Here is a 23,623-nt window from a genome sequence, read left to right as displayed (position 1 = left end):
TAGAATACAATCTTTAATGTAGTAATTAAGCGAAAAATCTCTCTTAAATTTAAAAAGAGATATTTTCCTGGGAGACTAAAAACTTGGAATCTGCTTAGAAATGGGAGAGCTGCCTTCAAATGTTAATTTGTTACTTCATAGTATTAAATATTATATCTTGCTTTTCACACTTAATCTTGAGAAAACTGGAGGCATGTACACATGTCATGTTTTGACTAATAATCTTTAATGATCACTCTTTTTAATTGTAATTCTGCTTGGAAACATAACCTAAGAAAATAGTACCCATTAAAATTAGAAATTATTATCTTCATACTATATTATTAGATTGAACAACAAGAAGTTGTCATTTCTGAAGGTCAGAATGGATGAATATTACCAATTTCATGATTCAACCCAATTATTTAGCACTCACTCTAAATACCAATAATGAGTAAATGTCAGATAAACAAGTTAAAGTTTTAACTGTACTGCTTGTAGATCAAAAGGTAAATAAAGTCATCCTTTAAAATATTACTACCATATAAAATGTTGTTATACAAAGGCAGAAGCCCATTTGGTCATATTCACAATTTTAAATTGTTCTCAAGATTGTTTTTTTCAATCGGAAATGTTTTTTTTTAAATATTTATGTGCATGTGTTTGTGCTGACAATGTTTATTTGTGAATTGGAATTCTTTTTTTTTTTTTCTTTTGATGACCAGGAATTAAGTCATTTAAAATTTTCATTGTCTCAGACAATGTCACTAAGAATATCATTGCACATGCCTGCTTCCATACACAGATAGGTATTTCTTCAGGAAAGATATTAAACAGTACAAAACTGTTTGTAGTTGTATTTTAACTTCTAGAGGTACTGACAAATTATTCTCTTAAAGGACCAGGTCAATTTATACTCCTATAATATCAAATACCCCAAAAATTCAACATATAATAATATCAAATTAAAATATTTTTCTAATTTTCTATGGCTTTAAAATTGATTTATATGATCTCTGTATCTTTTGTAGGAAATGGAAAATGATCTTTTTCTTTTATAAAGGTTGAAAACTGATTTCTTCTCATCTATACCTTGTCTATTCTGATATTAATCTATTTTCTGTTATATAGGTTGACAATATATTTTAGCAGTCTGTAGCTTTCTTTCCTAATTTTTAAAGTTCTGAATTTTGATGTAGTCAAAATTATGGACTTTATAGCCTCTGTATTTCATTTTTTTTTCTTTTTGGTTGTGTATTTTTAAAAACAGTAGTTCCAATATCATTAACCTACAGTGCTATAGTGCTTTCACGTGTATAGTATAGTAATTCAACTATTCTACTGTCATCACCATAATAATCTGCAACTCCCTTTACCTATATAACCCATCCCTCACCCACCACCCCTGTGGTAATCACCATTTTGTTCTCTATATTATTTGTTCATTTGTTTTGTTTCTGAAATTATACATAGCAGTGAATTTGTATGGTATTTGTCTTTCTCTGACTGACTTTTTTCAACTAGTATTTAGATCCATTCATGCTGTTGCAGATCATAGGATTTCATTATTTTTTATAGCTGAATAATATTGTACTTTTCATATATCCATTCATATATCAGTGGATACCTGGCTTGCTTCCATACTGGGTATTATAAATAATGCTGCAAAAAATACAGGGGTCCATCTGTCACAAATATATGTCATAAAGAATGTCATTGCATATGCATTCTTCCATACACAGATGTTTCTTTAGGAAATATATTAAACAGTGCAACTGCTGGGTGATAGAATAATTATATTTTAACATCTCGTGGTACTAACAAATTATTCCCTAAAAGTACTGTACCAGTTTACACTCCTTTTTTGATTATTGCTTTCATATTGTTTGGGTAAATATCCAGTAGTGGGATTACTGGATCATATGATGATTCTACTCTTATATACCAACAAATTAGACAACTGTTGGGCTGGCAGAAAGAAAGGGCTACTTAAGATGGTGAAAGTTCCCGCCACAAAACCTGAGCTCGGACAGGAGAACAAAGACCCAAGCAGGAATCTGAACTCCCCCCCACCCATCCCGGGCTCAGTGGACCAATGGGACCCCTATGAGCAGGCGAATATCCAAATAAGGGAAACTTGCCAAAAGACCCCTGAACTCCCCTCGAGGCCCCTTAAAAGCCCCCTTCTCCCTGCCTTGGGCGCGACTTCCGCCACTCTGCTTTCTAGAGTCGCAGAACCTCACCCGAGGATGCCCACCTCCTCCCGGCGCAACTTTCCTGGCTCCCCTTCTCCTGAGCCCTGAAAATTCTCCAGAAAGTGCCTTTAATAAATCTTGCCTTGCACCCACTTTGCCTGGTGTTATGTTTATCTCGCTGGAAAAACTTTACAACAACCTAGAAGAAATGTATAAATTCCTGGAAATAACCTCCCAAAACTAAATCAGGAAGAAATATAAGATGTGAACAGACTGATTACCAGCAATTAAATTGAATTAGTAATCCAAAAACTCCCAAAAAATAAAAATCCATGACCAGATGACTTCACAGTTGAATTCTATCAAACATTTAAAGAAGAATAAATATTTAAAAACTTCAGCAAAGTAGGGATAAAGAGAGCATACCTCAACATCATAAAGGCCATATATAGAAGAACCACAGCTAATATAATCCTCAATGGGGAAAACTAAGAGCTTTTCCTCTAAGGTCAGGAAAAGGAAAGGGATGTCCACTCTCACCATTCTTATTTAACATAATATGGAGTTCTAGCCTCAGCAGACAAGAAAAAGAAATAAAAGGCATCCAAATTGGCAAGGGAGAGGTCAAATTTATGTTATTCCCAGGAGACATGATACTCTATGGAAAAAACCTGAAAGATTCCACAAAAAAATTGCTAGAACTGATACACAAATTTAGCAATGTCATAGAATATAAAATCAATGTAGAGAAATCTGTTACATTCCTATACACCAATACACACACACAAATGGACACAGATACACACACACACACACACACACACAAATGGAAAAACATTCCATGCTTATGGATTTGAATAACAAATATTGCTAAAATATCTATAACACTCACAGCAATCTACACATTTAATGCAATCCCTACCAAAATACCACCAGCATTTTTCACAGAGGTAGGAAAAAAAATCCTAAAATTTGTATGAAAACACAAAAGACCCCAAATAAACAAAGCAACCTTGAAAAAGAAAAGCAAAGCTGGACACATCACGAGTTCAGACTTCAAGTTAGATTACAAAGTTGTAGTCATTGAGACAGTATGATACTAACAGATAGATCAATGGAGCAGAATAGAAAACCCAGAAATGGATTCGCAACTATATATGGTCAACTAATCTTCAACAAAGCAGGAAAGACTCTCCAATGGAAAAATAACAGTTTTTTCAACAAATTGTGTTGGGAAAACTGAACAGTAACATGCAGAAGAATGAAACTGGACCACTTTCTTTTTTTTTTTTTTTTTAAAGATTTTATTTATTTATTTGACAGACAGAGATCACAAGTAGGCAGAGAGGCAGGCAGAGAGAGAGGAGGAAGCAGGTTCCCTGCCGAGCAGAGAGCCCGATGCGGGGCTCGATCCCAGGACCCTGGGATCATGACCTGAACCGAAGGCAGAGGCTTTAACCCACTGAGCCACCCAGGTGCCCCATGGACCACTTTCTTACACCATATACAAAAATAAATTCAAAATGGATGAAAGTCCTAAAAGTAAGACAGGAAAGCATCAAAATGCTACACAACACAAGCAAGCAGTAACCTCTTTGACACTGGCTGTTCTGACTTCTTATTAGACTCATCTTCAGAGGCAAGGGAAACAAAAACAAAAATGAACTATGGGGACTCCATTAAGGTAAAAACTTCCGCACACCAAAGGAAACAATCAACAAAACTAAAAGGCATCTTCCAGAATGGAAGAAGATATTTGCAAATGTCATATCTGATGAAGGGTTGGTATCCAAAATCTATAAAGACCTTATTAAACTCAACACCCCAAAAAATAAATAATCCAGTTAAGAAATGGGCAGAAGACATGAAGACATTTTTTTTTTCTAAGAATACATCCAAATGATTAACAGACACATGAAAAGATGTTCAACATCACTGATCATCAGGGAAGTACAAATCAAAACCATAATGAGATACCACAACATACCTGTCAGAATGGCTAAAATTAACAACACCAGAAACAACAGATGTTGGTGAAGATGTTGAGGAAGGGGAACCATCTTACACTATTGGTGGATACACGAACTGGTGCAGCCACTGTTGGAAACAGTATGGAAATTCCTCAAGAAGTTAAAAATAGAACTACCATAGGATCCAACAATTTTACTCTTAAGTATTTACTCAAAGGATTCACAAATACTGGTTCAAAGGGACACATGCACCCCAATGTTTATAGCAGCATTATCAACAATAGCCAAATTATGGAAAGAGCAGAAATGTCCATTGATGGCTGAATGAATAAAGAAGTGGTGTGTGTGTGTGTGTGTGTGTGTGTGTGTGTGTGTGTGTGTGTGTGTTGGGGGAGAAACATGATATGTAACATTAATATTTATCACTTTTCTTCTATTCCTTTCTCCCCTCTGTTTCACCCAGTACCAGAAGTGACTTCTGCTCATTCCTGTCTAATAAGAATTTATTCTTTTCTTTCCCATTGTAGCTTTATGACTTTATCTACTTGGTGAACAATAGCAGAGGCAAAAGTCCATATTACCCAGGAAAGAAAATAGAGGAATATTTTTTAAAAATTCCTTTGTACATCTTTAAATAAAGAGTAGTAATGTTCATATGAAAAAAGTAAAATGTTGTAAGAATTTCTAAGATGGTGACTTATTCTAAACTTAGTATAGTCAAAATACCATAAATGTGTGTGAAGCTAAAATAGGAAATGGAAAAAAAAAAAAAAAAGAAAAAGAAACAAACCTGACCATACAATTGGAAAAATAGCTTAGTTTTCTATATAAAAAGTGGAAGGGCAAATTTTTCTTACCAAAGGAGTTAAGCTGCCACTGATTCAATTTTATTAATGAAATTTTATACAACTTTAGAATTATACCTGAGTAAATAAACTGGAACTATATTTATACATTTCATGACTGTTGAACTTGGCACAAAATAGAATTTATAAAATTCCACTTGAACATGTATACAATTATTTCTGCTATTTGGGTAGACTGATAAACTAAATCAGAGGTCGATTGATTTTTAAATTTTCATTTTTACCCTCAAAGAGCAAGAAATTGAAATTAAATGTCCTGTGACAACTAATTTGATATAATGTCATTATGACAACAGTAAAAATAACTTTAATGACAAAAATAAATGGAAATGCCATATATTTATATAAGGATTTTATTATAATATTTTATTGGTCAGCATATCTTAAATGGAGTTTTGTTAGATCTTTTGTACTTACTGAAGTGTAAAAGCAAAAATAAGCTAGCATATGCTTTACCAGATGGTATGCATATTTTTCAAATATTAATGTTTGAGCATTGTTATTTGTCAAATTTAAGCAGGTAAATAAAAATTGAAAGTAGAAGTCCTTCACTTTACTTCTTATACTATCCTTGTGTAACATAGAGTTACTTTACAACTGGACAAGAACAGCTCTTCGCATGTTTATCTTGTTAAGCCATAACATTTGGTTTTGGCTTTTGGCTAGGTTAAGAACAAGTCTGGTAACTAATGATTTATAATGAGCTGTTTAATATTGACAACTTGTGGCACCCCCCGCAGTCTTCCTTTTGGTAGCTTATACCTGATACAGCTGTTCAGAATCTGGTTTGATCCCATGACTAGATCCCAGCAGGAAACTTGGTGGGATATCTCCCACAATCAAGATTCTTTACAGATATATCATTGGTTCTTCTCCAGAGACAAAAAGAATTCTGCATAACTAAAGAAAGGACCTTCAAAAGCTGGCCCAGGAGCCCCTCTGGGGCCCCAGGATTTTCTGTGTTTGCCTATGTTAAGTATGCTCAGTGAGGTCTAATGAGTCATTTCATTACCCAGCTTACCCAGTCCCACTATCAGATGCATATTCATATCACTCTTTCTTCTTAATTCTGTTGGTAGGCATCTCTGCAATCTTGACAATATCCTTATATCTTACTTTATCAAACTTGAAAAATATCCACTCAAATACCTTTATTGGGAAATGATCTTACTTAACCTATCTCCCAAATACACTACATATATTTGTTAGTTTTATATTTCTTAATCCATCAACTTTAGACAGTCTCTTTGTATGCAAAAGAGAGAGAGTGCTTCTACATTCTCATCTATTTCCAAGTAGTTTCAGATTCCAGCTTCTAACAATGATGATTTTATTTCCTATCGGTTGTAAAAATCTATAACATACTTGAAAGTTTTGATGAGTTGATTAAGAGTAAATAAAATGAGGGGTGCCTGGGTGGCTATGTCTGCCTTCAGATCATTTCCTGATACCGGGGTCCTGAGAAGGAGCCCCAGGTTGAGCTCCCTGCTCAGCAGAGAGCCTGCTTCTCCCTGCCTCTGCCCTTCCCCCACACTCGGTTCACCAACATGTTCTTTCTCTCTCTCTCAAATAAATGAATAACTCTTAAAATAAAAAAAGAGAGTAAATAAAATAAAATTTTCTGTAAAACAAAGGTGAGATTGATGAAGTTCTAGAACATAGGTGAGGTTCAGTGGGGTGAGGTCCAGAGCCGATGACCAAGTCAGAATTCTTAAGACATCTTTGGTGCAAAATGGTGGTTTATTAAAGCATGAGGACAGGACCCATGGGCAGGAAGAGCTGCTGCCCAGGGGATGTGAGGAGTGGTCGGTCTATTATATACTTGGAAGTTGGGGAGGGGATTAGGAATGGCATAAGTCTCTAAGGAATTTTGGAAACAAGGTTTCTAGGACCCTGAGAGGCTAGCTATTGTCTGGGAAAAAGGTTATTCATTACCAGTAATAAAACCTTTTTGTGAGACCCTTTAGATACGTATCAGTGGGCCATATGATTGGGAATGATTGTGGACACTATCTTGGAGGTTTAGAGATAAAGTTTCCTAAAGGAATCGCTAAAGTAGACTTAGAGGATCCTGGTTGGGGGTAGGGCGTTGGTCAGGCTAGGATTGTCCTTTTCCCTTAGCAAAGCCTTAAGGTGGAGGTTTTTTTCTGCCTGTTCCAAGGGCCTGTCAGTAGGTAAGGAAATTCAATAATTTTCCTCTGCCTCTGTGTCCCACATCAAGATGGCTGCCCACCTCCCCATTATGAGGATGTTTCTTGAAATATGAAAGACTCAATAATAGGTTCAGTTTTTGTAACTTGCACTGCAAGATCTCAGATCTTCTGACTGTTGGAGTTAAAACACATACTCTAAAATTAACTTCAGAATCCCTCCTGAGTTTTACAGGACACTTTGCAACAGGTAAGATATGTGTGTCTCAAAGAGATTAAAAAAAGTTTAATGACCTTCCCTTCTACGTTAGTATACGTAAACTTTCATGAGCTTTTGTCTTGACTTCGTGATCTTTCAGTGACTATATGCAAGCATGGAGTCACATTGTCTCCCAGTAATAAATTGTGTTATCTCCTTTCCATATTGGTATGGAGGACTCTCTCTGTAGGTAGAATTTATTTCCCTTACAAATGTTATAAGTTGATTCTAAAAATTAAAATTCAATGCACAGTATTTGTAAACTTATGACTGTATAAATTTTATCCACCAAGATGATTCATGGAAAAGAATGGATGATATATATTAGAAGTCATTTAACCTGTCAATTTGGATAAGAATGTTAGAAACATCAAGGTGAAATTGCTCTCTTTACATAGTATATAATTGCCTTTGAAAATTCACACCACAGATTGCATCATAATTAGAACATGACTTTGATATTGTTTTATCTCAAGTATACAATAACCTTATGACTCTATTTTATTAATAAATACACTGAGTGTCTTATACCACATGTTGCAAGTTGTAGAATGTTGGATTCTGAATGAATTCAAAATATGCCATCCCCCAAAATATGCCATTTTGGCATGAACATTTATTTTGAGCTAGAGGTAAATGAGAATCAACAGAAGCAGACAGAAGCCTCCCCAGAGCTTCCCTAATCTCACTACAAGGAGAAACTTCTAAGATATGAGGACTTCCATAAATCTCTCTTGGGGAAGATTTGTGGCCATGAAGAAGACAAAGAGTAGGTGCTGAGATGGAGCTTCACTAACAAACTTTACTCCATTCGTGTCCCCATATATTTACCTTCCCACAATTGGCTGCACCCTGAAAGTTCAAACCGCTTTTCCTGTGCCTGTCACTTCTCTACAAATGTATTTTTCTTTCTTTAAAATGTTAATATAAATTCAAGTTCTCACTACTCTTAGGAGTTACTCATCACTGACATGCGCTATATGCATTAACAAACTCTGTTAGTTCTCCTCTTGTTCAGCTGCCTTTTTTCATTCTAATGTGCAAAGTCCCACTCAGAGAACCTAGGCAGAAGGTAGAAGAAAATATTATATTTTTCCTTGCCTGCAACCGTCAAATACCAACTGCACAACTTGTTGATAAGAGAAAACCAACTTTATTAATCACCAGGGTAAAAGAGAACTGTGATTCTGGAGAGTTTGGGTGGTGCCTCAGAATGAGGTTGCGAGATCAGATTTTACAGATGGTTGGAGGTTTGGTTCAAGGCAAGACTTTCAATGCTGATGGACTTGATTCGGAGGGGTAAGATCATGATATGTTTAGTTCTGGATTGAAGGGAAAAGTAAGGTATGGATTTTGAGGAAGGGGGTTCAAGGAATCTTAGGACACAAACTGTATGTTGGTACTTTCTATTAAAGAGTTAGTAGATCTTTTACAAAATTCAGTAATGAACAATCAAACCATCTGTTGGGACCAGAGGCTTCTTGAAAAGTACAGTAATATTGATGGAGAGAGTGGGATAGCTAAGGCATGTTATTGTAGTATTATGGGCTGAATTATACACCACTAAAATTCATTTGTTGAAGTCCTAACCCCCAGTGTCTCAGAATGTGACTGTATTTGGAACTAGGATTTTAAAAATGATAATCAATGTAAAATGAGGCCATATGGGTGGGTCTATATGAAGTATTATGTTTATTTTGTTATCTTCTTATCTTATGTTTATTTTGTCTGACTTTATACTTGATTTGCATTTTACTGGGTATCAAATCTATGTTCTATTTCATTTCTCCTTGTAATATTTTCTATTTTTTTTAAGATTTTTTTAATTTGTTTATTTGACAGACAGAGATCACAAGTAGGCAGAGAGGCAGGCAGAGAGAGAGGAGGTGAAGCAGGTTCCCTGCTGAGCAGAGAGCTCCATGGGGGACTCGATCCCAGGACCCTGAGATCATGACCTGAGCCAAAGGCAGAGGCTTAACCCATTGAGCCACCCAGACGCCCTCTCCTTGTAAAATTTTCCATTGTTTTCTAGCATTTGTTATTAATAAAGAATATTTGATACCAATTTAATGAAAATCATACATATGTATATATACATACATACATATTCTTTATGTTCTAAAAATCCTTAAAGTATGTACTATACCTGGTGATTATTAGTTATCTATTCATAATTATAGACATTGTTCTTCACTGTGGCTGTTTGTTAAAATCATTCATCAAGGAGTTTTTAATGTATACATGATGTTATGCCAAACTAATTAGATTAGAATTTCTGGTGCAGGGTTTGCTTAACCACATTCTAAGTACTTTCTAAACAATTATAGGCTTATTGGGAAAATACCTACATACCATATGTATATATATGTAATTTCATAATAGCTGTTTCTTCTGAGCTAGAGAGGCAGTGTGGCATTTTGTGTTTGTAGGAACGGTGTTTCCAGCTGGAAGCCTATTATTAGAGCCATGTTTACAATGATGACTACTAAAAGCAACCTAAAATTAGTTAAAATGCAAATGATGAATTTATTTTGGCCTGATTAAAACTATAGTACCATTTTTAGGCAGATCATTCCACCTTTAAAAGATTTGCTCTGGGAGCCATGGCCATACTGCAAATGATTCTACGCAACATGTGAGTGAAGTTAAAATGTAGGAAGAATGATTGGCACAAATTTCAGCCATTGGCATAACCGCCAGTTAATGTTCTTCATTCCATCTCTCCATCTACTCTCTTCCTAGGCTGTTTTTTCTCTAGGCTGCTGCTGGGGCAAACAGTGTTACTGCAGCCTTTTCTTACGTGTGCATCGGACCATGACTCCTTCCACTATCTTTGATGTAGCTGTAAGTTTCCATCTGCCTCTCTTTTTCCAAACGTGCCAAAGTCTCCGTAACAACAATTATTCCCTTTCCTTCTATCTCTGTGCACTATTGTACTCTTCTTTTTTCTTAAGGAATCAGAAGGAGAGAAGAGAAATATACTTGATGTAGAGATACAAATATTGGTGTCATTCACGTTATGCTTTCCTTTTGGTTGTCTGAGAATACAGGCTACAGGTAAAAGCTAGTAGAGAAGGAAATAAAACTGTACTTACACTTACTTTATCCAAACAACTATATGGATTAATTTATATGCATATTTTTGAAATTCAGGATTAAAATTCCCCTATTAAGAATGACACAAGGGGGGCACCTGGGTGTCTCAGTGGGTTAAAGCCTCTGCCTTCAACTCAGGTCATGGTCTCAGAGTCCTGGGATCGAGCCCCACATCAGGCTCTGTGCTCAGTGGGGAGCCTGCTTCCCTTTCTCTCTCTGCCTGCTTCTCTGCCTACTTGTGATCTCCATCTGTCAAATAAATAAATAAAATCTTTAAAAAAAAAAAAAAGAATGACACGAGGAAGTTTAAACACTTGTAATCTATTGTTCTCTAATTTACAACTTCAACATTTTCCTTTTCCACTTATTCTAATGAAAATATACCCTATACCTGGGTTGGATTCACTTTGTCACTATATCCTCACCACTGAGGGATTCCTCCTCTTGTGATTTCATCTCCTATCTGTTCATGAATAATTTTCAAAACTGAGCTTTTATATTTAGACAGCTGTCTTGCAGCACAACTCTTCATTGCCTACACGGCAGGATACCCTGGATGCCTGCCTTTCATGTCAGCTTGTGTATATCAAAGACTTTTACATTCATTTCAAATGCCTCAATATTCTGCATACTCAGAGTCATTACAAAAATGTAGAGAGTTTCCATGTCTGGGCTTTTATTAAGTTAAAACAGGTCTCGTTTTTTTAGGGTTTGTTTTGTTTTGTTTTTTGTTTTTTTTTAATGTGTCAATTTGGCGGGGACTAAACTTACAGCACAGTGTGCTTATGAGATAATAGGACTAGGAGAACTACAATGTTGGGAAAGAAATAGGTTAGTTTCGTTTTGAGTACAGAATAATAAAAAGCGTCTGTTTACTTGTGTATGTCTTAACCATGTTTTCAAAATGTTAACTCTTGATATATTGGAAAAAATTTGAAATGAGTTATCTGGGATGCTGAAGACATATTCAGTGTCTCATTGAATGTATCTTCCTGGCCTCCAGGGGGAGAAGCAGAAGCTGCAGTCTTCACAATCGGTCTGCAGAAAGTACATAAAGATGATATTTGGGTGGAAATTCTATAATTTAAAAAGCAAATGAGTGAGTGATGTCCATGAAATTGGTGTAATAGATAGCTCCAAGGGACCAACACTCCACAAAAACACTGAAATGATCATCAGTTTTGTCAGAATTCTGGAAAAGTGTGAAAGATTTACAGCAACCAAGTAAATGCTCAATAAAGAAAAAGACAATTTTAAAGGGGTGGTAATGCTTTTTGGCTTTTCACTTGCTCCTTTCAGACCTTCCTTCAGCTCAGAAGCAGACTTGAAGATGGCAGGCAGCCTGTGTCCCCGAATGGGTCTCTGGGCTCTGACCCCAGAAGGCACAGAGCAGAGCTTATTTTCAAAGAATTGTTTTGTCTGTTCTAACTTCCCTGGGGGCTTTCTCTGTCTAAAGTGTTGAGGCAAGGAATTTGTCTTTGTTTAGTCTGACTCAGAACTCACTCAAGTCTGAAAATCTGTGGGATCGCCTCAGAAACATTGGAAGGCAAATGAAAAACCCATCGCCATTTGGGGCAAAAGATTACAATCGAAGCAAATGACAGAGTGCAAAATGCCGGGGGGGGGGGGGGGTTTGGGGAAGAAAGCTGCAACAAGAGTTTCTTTGGAAAATGGGGGCACTCTAAAAATTATATGTGCATATGAATTTTAAAAACCATTGCATACCCAAGTTAAGACACATTCTCAGAAAAAAAACTTTCAGACTCTAAGTTTTCTCCTCTGGCTGATCTCTAGACACAGGGCAAGCAGGATGTGAAGGCTAAGTCAGAGTTTTTTTTTTTTTTTTTAAGATTTTATTTATTTATTTGACAGACAGAGATCACAAGCAGAGAGACAGGCAGAGAGGAGGAAGCAGGCTCCCTGCTGAGCAGAAAGCCCGATGCGGGGCTCGAACCCAGGACCTGGGATCATGACCTGAGCCGAAGGCAGCGGCTTAACCCACTGAGCCACCCAGGCGCCCCTAAGTCAGAGTTTTAATTGGCCTAAGGGGTATCTCATCAGAGAGCCAAATCTCTAAAACTTGGGAGAGATTTTCCTTAATCTCCCTCTCCTACTTCCTATCCCCACCTGCCTCCCCTCCCCCTCTGCCCCTCAGAATTCAAGAAACTGTCTAAACACTAGCTATACCCAAGCTGGAAGAGAGGTGCCTTCAGAAATCACTCATGAGGGGCGCCTGGGTGGCTCAGTGGGTTAAGCCGCTGCCTTCGGCTCAGGTCATGATCTCGGGGTCCTGGGATCGAGCCCCGCATCGGGCTCTCTGCTCAGCAGGGAGCCTGCTTCCTCCTCTCTCTCTGCCTGCCTCTCTGCCTGCTTGTGATCTCTGTCAAATAAATAAATAAGATCTTAAAAAAAAAAAAAAAAGAAATCACTCATGAGACAAAGGATATAGGCTTACATCTCAAAACAACAAAAAGACCCAATTTAAAAAAAAAAATGGAAGAAAATTGTACACAGACATTTTTCCAAAGACTTTTCCATAGTCCAACAAACGACTAAGAGGTACATGATCAAAAACTATGCTGCTTACTGAATAAAATAGAGTAGAAAAACTGGGTTTATTGCAAGGCTTTCAATCTACAAACCAGGAAACTGAAGGATATGGGAGTAGCGAGGTCTGGGTTGCTGACAGACTAAAGGACTTAAATTGGATAAATGCAAAAGTTATTCAGCTTTTGGTTGGTTGTGTACTAGCTTTCTTTCTTATTTGGATCGGGGTTGTTGAGTCAGAGGAGCAGGGAAGTCTAGAGATGGCATGAACAGACTAGGCATTTGGGGATTGGCTGGTATCTTCTGCTGATCTCTGAGAAGAACTGTAAATTCCTATAAAGATTAGATTAAACTTTCATAATGCACCTGTATTGACTGTTTTTGTTTGGCCCTTAATGTAGATGACTCCATTTCAATTTGGTTCTGTGGCATCAAAAGATGCTTAGTACCATTAGTCATTAGGAAAATACAAATAAAAACCATAAGATGCCATTTTCACCAACTAGCATGCGACAACCAAAAGAGAAAGAAAAAGGAAGGAGGAAGGAAGGAAGAGAGGATTGGAGAAGAGGAGGGAAGGACAGAAAGGAAGAGAAGGAAGGAAAGAAGGGGAAAAAAAAAGCATTGATGAATATGTAGAGAAATGGAAACCTTCATATATTGCTGGTAGGGACGTAAAATGATTCAGCTGCTATGGGAAATAATCTGGCAGTTTCTCAAATATATTTAAATACAGAATTGTCATATGATCCCACAGTTGTACTCCTAGATATTTACCAAAAGCATTGAAAACAGGTGCCCAAAACAGTCCACATGCATGCATATTCAAAGCACCACTATATAGTAGCCCAAAGGTGGAAGCAATCCAGATGTGTAGCTGAACAAGTATCATATTACAGTATGTGCAAACAGCAGAATATTATTGAGCCATATAAAGGCATGAAGTGCTAATACATGCAGTACTGTGGATGAACCTCAAAAAAGTTATGCCAAGTGAAAGGAACCAGACAGAAAGTTTGTATGTTGTATGATTCCATTTATATGAAATATCTAGAATAGATAAATCTGTAGAAACATAAAGCAGATTGGTGTTTGCTAGTGTATGGGAGAGGGAGAATAGGAAGTAACTACTTAATATACAGGATTTTTTTAGAAGGGTGATGGATACATTTTGGAATAGATAGAGGTTGTAATTGTACAATACTGAGAATGTGCTGAATGTCACAGACATTCTCACTTTAAGATAGACTTTAAAATAGTTAAATTTATGTCATGAATTTGACTATAATTAAGAATATAAAAATGTGTTAAAAAATTTATTTTAAGAGTAGAGGCTAAAGACTTCCATTCATGTCTTGGATTTTGGAGGAATATGTACAATATCCACTTTACATATGAAAAACCTTTCTCCACACAGAAGAGATTCTGAAAATAATATAAGCTGGAAGGTGATAAACCTTAATTGCAAATTCCAATGGTTTTGAAAACTTCCAGGAGAAAGTTAAAGGATAACAATATATGTCAACAATTTTTTTTCCTTCAAATCAAATTTCTTTCACTAAATCACTTCAAATAATAATCCCTTTAAAAAATGGTAAAACATACATATCATATGAATCTTCTTGTTTAGTCATAAAGGATATTTTGATATTAAAACCATGTTTTAATAATATTTATCCAATAGTTTTCTCATTTTTATTTAGTTCCTGGCATCAGAGTCTCAAGGAAGAGAGTTTGCATCAGAATAAAGAGGGGATAAGGACCAAATTATTCCATGAGTACATGTATTCAGACTTATTCAACATGAAACTTCAAAAATGTGTGAGGGGCGCCTGGCTGGCTCAGTGGGTTAAAGCCTATGCCTTTGGCTCAGGTCATGATCCCAGGGTCCTGGGATCGAGCCCCACATCGGGCTCTCTGCTCCGTGGAGAGCCTGCTTCCTTCTCTGTCTTTGCCTGCCTCTCTGACTACTTGTGATCTCTCTCTGTCAAATGAATAAATAAAATCTTCAAAAAAAAAAAAAGGTGCATGTGAAAAAAAGTACCTAATTTTTACTCTAAATGGAAAATTCATTTCAAAAACATAATTTCATGTTACAATTTCCCGGCAATTAAAATGCCTCTTTCAGAACTTTCAATATTAAAGTCAGGGGATGTTCATAGTCACTAGGATAATCCGACCATATTGATGAAGTTCTAGAACATAGGTGAGGCTCCGTGGGGTGAGGTCCGGAGCCGATGACCAAGTCAGAATTCTTGAGACATCTTTGGTGCAAAATGGTGGTTTATCAAAGCATGGGGACAGTACCCATGGGCAGGAAGACCTGCTGCCCTGGGGTTGTGAGGGGTGGTCCGTTCTGTACCATGGAGTTGTGGGGAGGTAAGGAAAAGGGAGGTTTCCATAGAACTTTCATATGCTAAAAAGGACCTATGAGATACAGGATACCAGGACCCTTGCCATTGCCAAGGTCATTTTGCCCTCTAGCAAGGTATTAACATTAAGATGGGTGGGAGATTCCTAAAGAATGTCACATATGTCCCACCCAGGAGTGGGGATGGGGGGAAAGTTGCAAGATATCAGCCTTTTGCTTTGTCCTCAGCCAGCCTTCTGTTTCCTCATCAATATCACATAATTTTTCTGTATCGATTGCACAAAAGATCCATATTTTTCTTTATCTCTTTTTTCACCTTTTCTCTTTTTACCAGATATTTTGGGGAAGACCCAGAATCTACTAGGATTATAGTAGTTAAATAGCAAATAATTTCATTCAAATTAATGAGGAGTGTCAAATGCAGGTTCTGAGTAAATATTTGAGATGTATTTAATCAATAGTTGAGTATTTTTGCACCATTCATCTTTTTTTCTTCTCCCTCTCCTTTTAGAATTCATTTAACCATCACCCACTGAAAACCCTGCAGGTGACTGACTCAGTGCTACCCTCATTATTCATAGAACCAGAAACAAAGAAAACTAAAGAAGCTTTTGTTCTTAAGCAGTCAAAACAAGATAGACCAACAATAGTTACAAAGCAATGGATTCAGTAGTAATTAGCTAGATTTGGAGGCTCTTTGTGAAACTGGTATTCCTAAAAACCCTTAATCCTTCCAATTTCTTCTTTGTCCTATACCCCATACTTCTGACTTCTGTCAGATATCAAATAGTATCTGTGCCTGAAGGAAGTTTCTAAACCTAGCATATGCAACCAAGTTTCCTTTCAAGAATCAGCACTGACACATTGCAAATATACCTCCTTTAAACTGTGTTATAAAAGTACATAAAGGCATTGATTTAGTAAATTAGTTTTTATTTGAGCCCCTCTTGGTATAAAATTATGCAATTAAATGATATAGTGCATTAAAAGGATATGAAATGGTTTTCTACCCTTCTGTGCAAAGGAGTTGAAAATGTAACTATCCAAGGTTAATTAGTGGCAATAGTAAAAGTAGTATTTTTAGTAGGGGAATGTTTTGTTAAGTAAAACTAAAATATGTTTATGGCTTGCTGTGACCTTATTTTAGAATGTTAAACTTAAAGGTTACCTTACAGAATGTAATTACCAACTTTCAGAAGTAGTTTATGGGGGTAGTTACAACTTCACACTATTGAATAAAATATTTAAAACTCTGTGTGATGATGAACAAAATGCACTGAGATTATACTAATAGATCCAGAGTAAGAGTAATGACACTGTTTTTCCATGTTTTGGAAAAAACACAAGTTTTTTCCAAAGCCTGTGGAAACAAAAGTCTGGATGGCAGAGAGAACAGAATAGCAAGGAGATATTTTTAAATGATTCTAATAGTGTTCTAATTAAAAAATTCTTAAAGCGGTGCTCTTCATTTCTTTCTCTTTTTGAATAATTTTGATAACCAGAAAGTCCTTCTTGTTTTATCTAAAATTTAATCAGTTCTATGGAAAATAAGCCCAGGTGATGTGAAATTTGGCAGGGACTCTTATCTTGAGCTTGCATTAACCTCTGTAGTATAATGGAGACTGTGAGACTCTTGGGAGTGACAGTAACCACAGTAACAGAAGAACAGCTGGTTATTGGCATTTCATCCCTTATAATAGATGCCCAAACGGGTCCCCAGACACCTGCAGAAATTACTAGGGTGTGTTAGACCATGACAGTTGATAAATTATTACCAGACACAATCTGAAGGTGGGTTTCTAAACTTTACCATCATCCCCAAGGAAAAAAGTACTGCTTGCCTACTGGAGGAAAACTTAGCTAAATATTCTAAAGAAAAAAATTAAGGTAAATGCATAAGATAAGCATAATTCAAAACAAGACTTTCCGGAGCCCGAGTTCAATCTGCCCATGACCTAGCAGTCCAGTAAGTCAAATGACAAGTTCTTGAAGCAAGGAATATATAACTTTCTTTTATATGATTTTATTTATTTATTTGACAAAGAGATCACAAGTAGGCAGATAGCCAGGCAGAGAGAGAGAGAAGGAAACAGGCTCCCCGCTGAGCAGAGAGCCCAATGCGGGGCTTGATCCCAGGACCCTGAGATCATGACCTGAGCCGAAGGCAGAGGCTTTAACCCACTGAGCCACCCAGGCCAGGAATATATGACTTTATTTGAGAAAGCCAGCTAGCAGAGAAGGTGGTGGACTAATGTCCCCAATAACTTCCTTACTACTTCATTGCAGGGAGGGGATTTTAAAGAGGAAAGGAAAGGAAAACAAGTCTCAAAGTTTAAGCAGATAATGTTGAAGACTAATCATAATTCTTCAGAGGAACTTGTGGGCTCCAGTCGTGGTTGTCTGTCTTGAGCAAGTCCCCAGGTGTAGTTACTTGATTGTCACGAGATTTTGGGTTGTCATCAGTTTAAGTTCCCTATAAACATTATTGATACTATATTGGTTACAGTCCACGATTTAGTTTGTGTTTAAGAATTACGTGACAGAATGTTAACATTCTGTAAATAGATTTTACAGATTGAGCTCTAAGTCAGGGTTTCCTATGTATAGACTACATTACTTTTAAACAATTCAAAGCAGAAGAGAAGAGGGTGCTCTTCAAAATACCCATTAGTTCTACTACAGTTAGATGGCAAAATTAGGCAACAAAATAATGTAAAAAAATAGAAATATTCACAAGTTATGCAGTGTAGAGGCAGAACATTTTTCACTTCTTCCATTCTTGATTCTTTGGCTGGTCTAATAATTCAACTGACATAAGAAAATTAACAGGAGGGGCGCCTGGGTGGCTCAGTGGGTTAAGCCGCTGCCTTCGGCTCAGGTCATGATCTCAGAGTCCTGGGATCGAGCCCCATATCGGGCTCTCTGCTCAGCAGGGAGCCTGCTTCCTCCTCTCTCTCTGCCTGCCTCTCTGCCTGCTTGTGATCTCTGTCTGTAAAATAAATAAATAAAATCTTAAAAAAAAAAAAAAAGAAAATTAACAGGAGAAAAGCAAATTTAATTTTGAATATTCAGGAGCCTCATAAAAACGAGGCCCAAAGTTAGTTAGGCAGTTGAGGCTTATATGGTATTTTGAGCTAAGCAATGGGATAGGGGTCTAGGGCTTCAAAGGGGACGAGGGTGATTCACAGGAACATAAGTAGGCAGCTGTTTGATAATTAGAGGTTTGCTCTGCCATGCAGGTAAGTCTTTCAGATAAAATTATATATATATATATATATATCTGTATGTTTATATACACTCACACACACACACACACACATATATATATATATATATATATATATATAAAATCAGGTACTAGTTCTCTTTCTAGTCCAGCCCCCTTGTCTAAAGTATTTTAGATGGTTAAGGAAGGTGTGAGAGTTTTTCCTGAGACTACTGAGTCTTAATTGCCTTTATCTCAAAATAATCTACATGTCAAAGTGACACATTTTGGGGTGCCCTATTTTGTTCCTCTTCAATAGTAGAATGAATGTAAAATTAAAAAAAAATAGGTACTTACATTCTTTATGCACAAGGACATACTATAGCTAGAAGTTATGCTATAAAATTTTAAGCAGAAAATAAAAACAATGGTATAATATTAGCACTGGGACCAATTCTACTTTAATTGCATACAGTGCAAAATATAAGTTAGACTTCCATATATTCATGCTAAACTAGTTCTGGGATGATCTTCACAATGCCATTGGGAGTTTCTATAGAGTAGAATTTAGTAACAGTAAAGCTTTCTGACGGTCCACTTAAGTTTTTACTAAAAATCTGAATATATAAGCAATTACTTCCAAATATATCTAATTAAATATATATAAGTATGTAATTATATATAATATATAATATGTTATATAATATATACATACCTATACTATGCTTATGACTATAGATAAATAGATATATGTGATTTTTTTTAAGGTTTATTTATTTTAGAGAGAGAGAATGTGTAAGAGTGGGGGAGGGGCAGAAGGAGAGGGAGAGAGAATCTTAGTACATTCCCCACTGAGGGGGTGGGCATGAAGGACTCAATCCCATGATTCCAAGAACATGACTTGAGCTGAAACCAAGAAGAAGATACTTAACCAATTGAGCCACCCAGGTGTCCCATGATATATTATTTTTTTATATTGGCTGGTTTCTATTACAAAGAGACTATTTTTTTTTTTTTAATTTGACAGACAGATCACAAGTAGGCAGATAGGCAGGCAGAGAGAGAGAGGAGGAGGAGGCAGGCTCCCTGCTGAGCAGAGAGCCCAATGCCGGACTCGATCCCAGGACCCTGAGATCATGACCCGAGCTGAAGGCAGAGGATTTAACCACTGAGCCACCCAGGCACCCCACAAAGAGACTATTTTATTTACTAATATTGTTCTCCAGTTTTTTTTCAGTGTTCCCAGAAAAAAACAAAACAAACATGAGCTTTTTCCATGAATAATACTATATGATTTTGTTACTGGTTTGTATATCAAATATTATGTATTTTGAGGGGGGAGATAGCTAACCCTCTGTAGCTGTTTTTGTTTGGTCAGGTTTGGTTTGGTTTGGTTTGGTTTAGCTTTCCCCTCAAGGAGAATATTTAATAATTCCACACTCAGTGATATTTGTCCAAGAGATAATGCCAAACTTGAAAAAAGCAGACTTTCTTGGGGAGAATTTTAATATGTTTGGGGAGGAAGAATTTTCTCTGTACTTCAAGTTCCTTCTAGTTAGAGTAAGAATCAAATTGACATGAGACGGATTAACAGGAGAAAATAAAATTTAATAGCTTACCTATGGGGAATTCATACTCATGGAAATTCCAAAGACAGTCAAGATGTTTATTTGGGATAAAGGAGGAATAGAAGCCTGAGGATACAAAGGGGAGAAAGACCATTAGCAGAAAGGTGAAAGGAGATGTTCAGAAAACAAAATTTGCTTTATCATGTGGTTAAGTTGTGGATTTCCTAGATAAAGGGGGATCTCTGTTAATAGCTTTCATCCTTGTACAAACGGGCCATAGAGAGGAGGTAAAGAGCTTTTCCTAAATGTGCTGGGTTTTGATTACTTTTAACTTGAAATAATGTTCATACCAAAGTGGCCCAACTTAGGGCTCTATGCCCTCATCCCCTTACAAATACCTACTGTGGCCTCTTACTCCATTGGATTTTCTCATTTCTTCCTTCATATTCTTTCATCTTATTTACAGAAATTCCTTGTTGTATGTAATTCCTTATAAATGCAAATTTAATGATGAACTCGATGCTTAATGATTTCAGAACATATCTACGAATGAGCTAACAAATCAAATCAATGATCCAAATTACTCCCCATATGATTCTTATAATTAAAACTTATTCTTAGATTTGAGGACAAAACTTAAAAGGAAAAAAAGTCATTTGAGTCTATTTATATGGTACATAATTGTTATAGACAAAAACCTAAGATGATCCAAGTGATAATAAAAAAGTTGTGAGGTACTCTTGTAGTATTTTTCGTTAACCCTTTTTTTTTTTTTTTTTTTAAGTAGATAAAGGAGGGTAGTCAGAAGAAAGGCAGGCAGGAACAACTGTCTCCTAAGAGTTCTAAGAGAAGACTACCCTTAAACGGAAAAAGACCCCATCTTGTTATTATACGCCACTCTGAAAATAGTCCTCCACCCTTTCCCACAGAAACAACTACCTGATAGGCAGATGAACACACAGACCAAAACCTGATTGGGTGACAAGTGCAAGGAAGGTTAATCACATTAAAACAGTCTGCCAACATTCTCATACAAAGCCCTAGACTTAGAAACTCCTAGAGCAACCCTCTGGGGTCCCCTCCCTCTTTAGGACCTTTGTTCTATTGCTGAGTAAACTTTGTTTTGCTGCCTACCACCCTTATCTGGTCTGTCTCTTCATTCCTGGAAATGGCATGGCCAAGAACCAAGGACACTAAAGGAAAAGAAATGATGAAACATAGATACAGTTGTATCAATTAATTTATGTTTCCAGACTAAGGTGATAGTAGAAATTTCTATTTCATATATCTGTGTAAGTTTAATCAGCACTTTTTTTAGTACCGTCTTTATAAGTCTCTAGATACCATAGTATAAACACATGATCATGTTGCTGAAAGATCTATCACAGTTGCTAACTCAGGAACTGAATGGGTGAGCCCTGGAGCATAGCAGGGGCCAACTGCTCTGTCCTGGGAGCTTTCAAGGGGTTGGACAAATCTAACACTTACCTCCTGGCTGTGTGTTGCCAGTTCTGTTGCTATACAAACTCAGGATAAACACATTGCAAGAGAAGCCAATAATTCAAGAGACTAAGTTTCAGAAGAGAGACAGGGAGAAATTTATTTTGGGTGTCAGCAGCCAAGGAAGGTCTCAGGCTCAAGCTATAACAACTGACCTTCTTACCCACAAGATAGACACCGCCAGTTCTGTAGGGAGAGCCTGGGGGTGTATGTGCAAGAGAGCAGGCAGGGAGAACATGATCATGGGTGAGGTCTATATATGTTCAGCTCCTGATCATGATCCTAGAAGGGGATGTGTAGGGTATGGTCTTCCAGGCATTCTAGTACTATCAGGGCTTTTCTGATCTGACAGTTGGGATGTTGGAACAATTGCAGAGTACCTTCATCAATGCCTCAAGAATGTATGATAAAACATTAGAATAGTGGGTTTTAGTTAAAGGATGAGTTAAGCCATCTTGTCTATTTCTGGTTTTAATTGTTGGGGACTATAGTTGAGCAAGAGAACTTGCTAACTGTCACCTATTTATGACATAGATGCTGGTGAGCAATAGTAGTAGCTAGATATAATTTGACTATCATGGTTTATTATATATACAGATTTCATCTAAATAATAGAAATTACTTGCTCATCTAATGAAGTTTTATAATGACATTTTAATTGGTATATTCTGAACATATCTAGAATTTTAATAGTAAAAATCTTTATTTTGATAAACTCTTAGTATTTACCTTAAATTTTATTACATTCTAAAGCAATGAAATATAAATTATATCTGAAGTGCTTAGCTGCACATTATTTTAGCTACTTAATTTCTTGTGTTTTTATTTCCCTGAAAATATACCCACATTACTCTTACTATTCCTAACTTTTCTGTTTATGCTCATAAATTTATGTTTCCATGTTAATTTCAAAAACTGGGGCACTTGGGTGGCTCAGTGGGTTAAGCCTCTGCCTTCACCTCAGGTCATGATTTCAGGGTCCTGGGACAGAGCCTCACATTGGTCTCTCTGATCAGCAGGGAACCTGCTTCCTCCTCTCTCTCTGCCTGCTGCTCTGCCTACTTGTGATCTCTCTCTGTCAATTAAATAAATAAAATCTTTAAAAAAAACTGTTATCTTCCCACAAAATAATGAAGGACAAAATCAATTAAGATTATGGTGAATTAATAACTTATAGAGAATTTAGTAGGTTAGTTTGAAAAACCTGTAAGTTTATATCTAAATTAATAATAAACAACATAAATTAAATATTCATATATATTAGTTATAATATTAGAAGATTCATATATACATATGAAATACATATATAGGAAATAATTTAAAACCTCATCTCTCAGTATGTCAATCGGTAAAAATGTAGACTTAAAAAAATTATTCATGAGCAAAAGAAGGTCACTAAGAAATATTGTCTGATTCATCCTGGGATAAAATATTTCTCTTTTACAGGCCTTTTGAGATAGGGTTGTAGGTTGAATTTTCAAAAAAACCCATGGACCAGAAAAATCTCTAGGTGAGAAATTAACCAAGGAGAAACAGGCAAATAGTCTTCAGAGTTCCAGACACAGTTAATTTAAAAATGAAGAAAAATGCAGACTCAAAGAGAACTTAAAATCCTTCCAAAACTAGCAGTGTAAATAAAGAGAACCCCTTTGGAACATTTGAAGTGAAAACATAGAGTATAAAACAACAGCAACAGGGGCGCCTGGGTGGCTCAGTGGGTTAAGCCGCTGCCTTCGGCTCAGGTCATGATCTCGGAGTCCTGGGATCGAGCCCCGCATCGGGCTCTCTGCTCTCTCGGGGAGCCTGCTTCCTCCTCTCTCTCTGCCTGCCTCTCTGCCTGCTTGTGATCTCTCTGTCAAATAAAAAAAAAAAAAAAAAAAAAATCTTAAAAAAAAAAAACAACAGCAACAAAGAGAA

This window comes from Lutra lutra, chromosome 1 (genome assembly GCF_902655055.1).
Source record: "Lutra lutra chromosome 1, mLutLut1.2, whole genome shotgun sequence".
Lineage (NCBI taxonomy): Eukaryota > Metazoa > Chordata > Mammalia > Carnivora > Mustelidae > Lutra > Lutra lutra.
Note: the sequence above shows the minus strand (reverse complement) of the source record.